This window comes from Anguilla rostrata, chromosome 6, assembly GCF_018555375.3.
Source record: "Anguilla rostrata isolate EN2019 chromosome 6, ASM1855537v3, whole genome shotgun sequence".
Taxonomy (NCBI): domain Eukaryota; kingdom Metazoa; phylum Chordata; class Actinopteri; order Anguilliformes; family Anguillidae; genus Anguilla; species Anguilla rostrata.
The window spans coordinates 50,801,751-50,807,254 of record NC_057938.1 but is presented as its reverse complement, the minus strand read 5'-3'; the positions used below and the strand labels follow the sequence as shown (position 1 = coordinate 50,807,254).

General features: G+C 40.6%; 1 long non-coding RNA gene across 1 annotated transcript; it reads right to left on the bottom strand.

The window, feature by feature from the left end:
- Positions 1-4,216: 4,216 nt before the first annotated feature.
- On the bottom strand, positions 4,217-5,219 carry LOC135258026 (uncharacterized). The gene is made up of 2 exons (XR_010330852.1): positions 4,979-5,219; positions 4,217-4,497 (listed from the first exon to the last, which is right to left on the bottom strand). It is a non-coding gene; the product is annotated as an uncharacterized LOC135258026 (long non-coding RNA).
- Between the last annotated feature and the right edge of the window lie 285 nt (positions 5,220-5,504).

Here is a 5,504-nt window from a genome sequence, read left to right as displayed (position 1 = left end):
ATGACGAACACCAAGACTATGATAGGCTATGTCACTCCCATCTCTGGCAATTCCCACGAGAAATGCATCCATAGCCAAATTGTACTCTGTGGCAGGTATTTGGCTTATTATTTTCAAAAATCACATTGTGTGTTATGAGATTTAACAACTGGCCCTGATTTTGCTTGCTTTGAGAATTTCAAAGACAGATGACAGCCCATAGCTTAGCATTTACAACCAGGTCTTAAAATAAAAAATAAAAAAAACTATCATCTCCACATTCCACACATTATTTTTTCTCACCAAACAGCTGGAATTGTCTCAATTACAGCAAAGTTTTAACAGTGGACAGCAACATTATTGCAGCTCAGTGGTGCAGTGACTTCCTAACCAAACCAGTAATTGTTTTTTTTTTCTTTTTTTTTTCCAAATAACACATTAGAGGACATTATTTCTGTTATTATGGCTGCTCGTCTAGATCCTTCAAGCACAAGCCTTGCAGAAATTTTACATTCGAGGGAGGGTTTAGAGCGAGGCGGTGTGTTGAACAGTCAAACAGGCATGGCAAACTGCGTTGATATACACCCAATCATAAAATATGCCCGTGTCTCGTGTTATAACGTATGATGGGGTAGATTCTGTCAGGAAGCCTCTGGAGCAAATATCCCTCTTTTTCTGGTGGCGTGGGGGGAGGGGAGACTTCTATTTGCATTTCAAAGGTTGTAACCCTACACAGCTTCTTCCTGCTGACAGAGCTAAATGCCAGGCATTAAAATTGCAACACTATTGTGTCAAACGGCTTCATTCGTACGAGCACTGGAGAACTCCAGGAGAGAAGAAGTAAGCCTCACCTAGAAAAAGTCAGATATATATATCACTGAAATGTGGCAAATAAAGGAACTAATATTAACACACAAAGGAAAATATTAAAAGGTGGTTTATTTTTAGGCATGTGGGAGAGCGGGACAAGCCTGCAGTTATGTAGCACAGCTCTCTTTAATTTGAAGACTTGCTGTAAACTCTTAGAGGCAAAGTTTCCAACAGGGGCCACTTTTTTTATATATCTGGACACAAACACATCACCATGGTTACAGGCAAGCTGTTTGCCAATTTCCCACAGCAGCGCAGTTAACATACGATGGCTAGATGTCTTATATACATTACTGGTACGGCACAGGCATTTTGATATGAAATTCAAATTAGACGCTATTTCAAGTATCTCAAGGAAAATTCTGGAGATGTAGCAGCAGGGCTACTTTTGAATATACCCCAAGTGAATGTGTAATGAGAAAGGCAAAAATGAAAGTTACAAAATATTCCATAGCTCCAGCAACTAAAACAGTATTGAAAGTGAGATACGCAGGTTTTTATGATTGTGGCCTCACAGTGATTCTCCTGATATGTGTAGTTCAATAAGAAGCCCATAGGCTAGCAATACATATTTTCAGTCCTCCTCATCTTTTTCTCACTTTGATCACCCAGTTAAAATTTTGTGCTGCATGACCGTGAAAATCTGAAGACCAGCGTTGGTAGTTTCAAAAGCAGGACTTTTATGACGTTGTGTAGCTGTGAACAACAAACACTAGAGCGCCAGTCTCCAACAACAGCCGGTCTCCAAGACTCCAGGTTTGCTTGGGCTGCAACCAATTAAATTCTAGGGCCACTAATAGAAGCTTTATGGTATTCAGTATGGTATTCTCGCAGCAGCCTCTCCCAAACCGCACAGAAGCCAAGAATACCTGAAACTCAGAGAAAACATAGCCTTTCACCATCAATGACATGGATTCCACATCAGTCAGAATGGAGTTATCTCATTGTTTTCACAGTGAGATCAAATGCAAATCACACACGTTGTCACTGAAAGACCAACACCGTTATTTTTTTATGTTTTTTTTTATTTATTTTTTTTGGAATGAGGAAAATGTTCAATGGAGCAAGACTCCAGAGCCCGTGGCATCCACGGAGGAGCAGCGGCGTGCAAGCAGCGCGTAATGACGGAAAAAATTCCAAAGGAGGACGGGTTTCTTCAGGAAGGACTTCTCTGGGAATCCCAAAGTACGCGCGTCAGACATTTTTTTAGGGGGCACGTTTACTTTAACCATGTGTTTCTACTTTTTTTATGAGGCTTTATTTACTACCATGTATTTCACCCTAACGGCTTTTCCATCGCCGTGCCTCTTAACGGTTCCAGACACTCTCCAGGTGAACTTCGGTGTCCAGATCCGTCTTCACAGCTCCTTCTTCACAGCTGCCTTTGAACAACCCAGAAAGCTCCAGGCATTGTATATTTTTGCTAAAAAAAAAAAAACTGAATAAAAAAGTACATCGAATGCGCTTTTGTGTCCAAGCGCTTTTCACAGTATGGCTCTCTTTCAGGGTCAGCCGTCAAAAGAATGTGAGAAAAACAAAATAAATACATCAGATACACAAAAAAAATTATCTCTATGCACTGGTATAATCAACAAAAAGTGACAACACAAGGCTTGCTTAAATTTAAACCCAAAATTTATAACCCAGTCACGACTTTGCTGCGGCACTTATTTTCTGCACTTATATTCAGATATATTCTGCTTAGCCAAGACGGGCTGCATAAGTGCCCCCCTGAGGCACCTCCTCTGGTCCTGCTGCCCAGCACAAGCCCTTCACCCCACGGATCTGACTGAACCAGCCAAGGTTGGATCCAGCACTCAGTCGCCAGTACTGCTGGCGCCAGGCTCACCGGCCTTGAAAGTGTAGTCAGTGCTCCAGACGCCCCCGGTAGCTCGTAAGCACGCCGCGGCACCCACTGATGGACAGAAAATTAAACTACGCCTGAATCATTTTTTTTTTTTTATCCGTCCTCAACAATGCAGTCACCTTAACGCAGGACTTCTTTGCACTGAATTATTGGATTTGTTTCATTGCTTAAAGGCCCGGTTTCAGACCCCCCCCCCCTCTCTCTTTCCCTTTCTCTCTCTTCCTGTCATCATGGCAAAGTGTGTATGTGCGCGTGCACCTTCCTTTTCCGTAAGCGAAAGAGCAAAATAGCCGTGTATTTGTTCGATGTGACGCAGCCTGGAAAGCCCTCTCCAATGCGCGCTGTTCTTTTTGAGCAGTCTTTAAATGTGAGAAGGAGTCGATAATTCTCACAAACAGCGCCTCATACACACAAATGAGAAATGAAAATCAATGATGTAACTGAAAACCTGTGGCACATAAGTTATCAGCTGGAGGCAGAGGCATTTTTGATGTTTATCCAATAGTCATGAACGGTACATCTGAGATGGATATACACTACATCTTTTTTTTTTTAAAGGCAAGTTTGAGCAATGTAATTTTGCTGCTTGTTTAAACACCATCTATGGAACAATTACAAACAGCAATGATTTAAAATGAACAAACAGAACAAGGGAAACACTATTATTTAAAGCTATGCACTGTAGCTTACTTAACATGTAGTGATGAAGTGGTAATAATTATGCAACTTTTCTCATCAATTGTGGAGAGACACTCTCTGGAATGAAGCCAGTTTTGTCTGATTTGTAACACTGGTAGCTAATAGCATTCATTGTTCTCTACAATAGCTTTACAAACCACATATAAAATTCATCTGAAAATGATCTTGGTTTAATTTCACAATGGTGGGGTTTTATGTATATGCTGATGGAATCTGAGGCACACAAATATAAAATCATAATTTATAGGAATAATCGTCAAAGATTTATGAAACTAGGGAATCTAAATTTATAGGAATGATCATCTACAGCTTATAAGATTGGGGATGCAATGTGTCCCTCTTGGCAAGAATTTCAAAGCCATGTAGTGCTACCAATCTGTCTCTGCTGCAGCCATGTAAGATTTTTTTTAAAAAACAGCAAAACTCAAGGTCTATAAAGCTCTCCAGGTATTCCTTTCCACTTATCATGTTTCCATTGTTTGGTGGATGGTAGTTTGGTAGATGGGAGATGTTTGCGGACAGATTACATAAAACCTTCTGTCTGCTCATAATTCTGTTTGCTTTTTTTCGGCGTGTGCACTGGTAGACTGCACTTAGATCATTCGATTCCGTGACATGCCGTTGTCTTGAGCAAGGTATAACTTTGCTTTAGATATATCAGCTGTATAAATGGATACAATGTAAGTGCTTGTGTTGGTAATGTCTGGGTAACTGCTATCCTGTAATGTAATGGTAATGTCTTTCGTCTTGTGTTTTGACTGAGATCATCTTGAGCTTGGAGCGTACAGGATACACTGACAGTTTACAGAAAACCATTTTTTTATTGAATGGCTATTTTATCATTGGCTTTTGTCAGTCCCTCAGTTGTTGTAAAGAAACAGAGCATAGGAACCTTGGAAATTTACAACAACAAAAAAAAAAGTCTCACACTGAACTCCCGACCAGCTCTACCGGGGAAAATTCTCCCTATGAGCAGGGCGGGTTTACATCAAACAGGGTTTCTTAGGTTTCCAGGCGACCGGTTGTCATCAGGAGTGGGAGGAACAGCAGTGACTTGAGTGGCATAATTGGCCATTCCAAATCTGGAAGGAAAAAGACCAAAATTAATTGGGCTTACAGTTGATTGTATGGGGGTAACAATAATTGTAATGTATGAACAAGCATTCCTCTCCATATTTTAAGGAACAATCATGCTGAGTTTGTGGTCTCTTTTTTATTTTTCATGAATTTCTTTTGGAACATGCGCCCCCCCTATCTGGTAAGCAAGTGGAAGTTTATTGCAGAGACCAAAGTGAAGTTAGCTCCTGTAGCTTAAAGGTAGATGCTTGACCTACAGTAAGAACCAGATGCCATCTTATTCAAGGTATCACAAATCTCGCACTGACTTAATTTTTTCAAACAGCGTATTTTCACATTACCATTAATATTTCTGTCACTTTTATGTTTAGTTTTTTTATCGATGACTATACTGCTAGAGTACAGACTATACAAAAGGTGAGATTCTGTGTACTTGTACTTTAAATGATGTGCTAGTCAGAATAATATAAAGAAGGTACATCTCACCTTGATGTCTTGAATCTATTCTTCTGAAGGTCTTTTTTCCAGGTTTACTCAGGAGTGGCCTGCCAGGTGTAATGACTTTCTGAAGGGGAATGTAATTTTGTCTGGAGAAAGAAAACATGAACTTTCACTGTTTTTTTCTTTCTTTTTTTATACTTTTGTTGTTCAGAATTGTATTACATGTTACCATGCAGCTGAGAGATGGGCTCAGATATTTCACACCTCCCCTCTCTCCCAACACATACTGCCCCTCCCCCACCAGCTGCTCTGCTGCAGCTCTGTTTATAACCTCCCCCCACCCCCCCACCCCATCCCCACCTCCAATCTAGATAAGGAGACAGCTTGAGCACATGAGGGTGCATCAGGTTACAAAGTGCCTGTAGAAGCAATAATGTGTATGTTTTTGGGCATCTGCAGCTCTAAGAAAATGCTACACAGGAGATAACACTTGGGCTTAATGCAAAAACAGAGGGAGAAATGAAAATAAAATCAGTAGCATATGGGATGCGGAATACTGTGGAAATGTGTC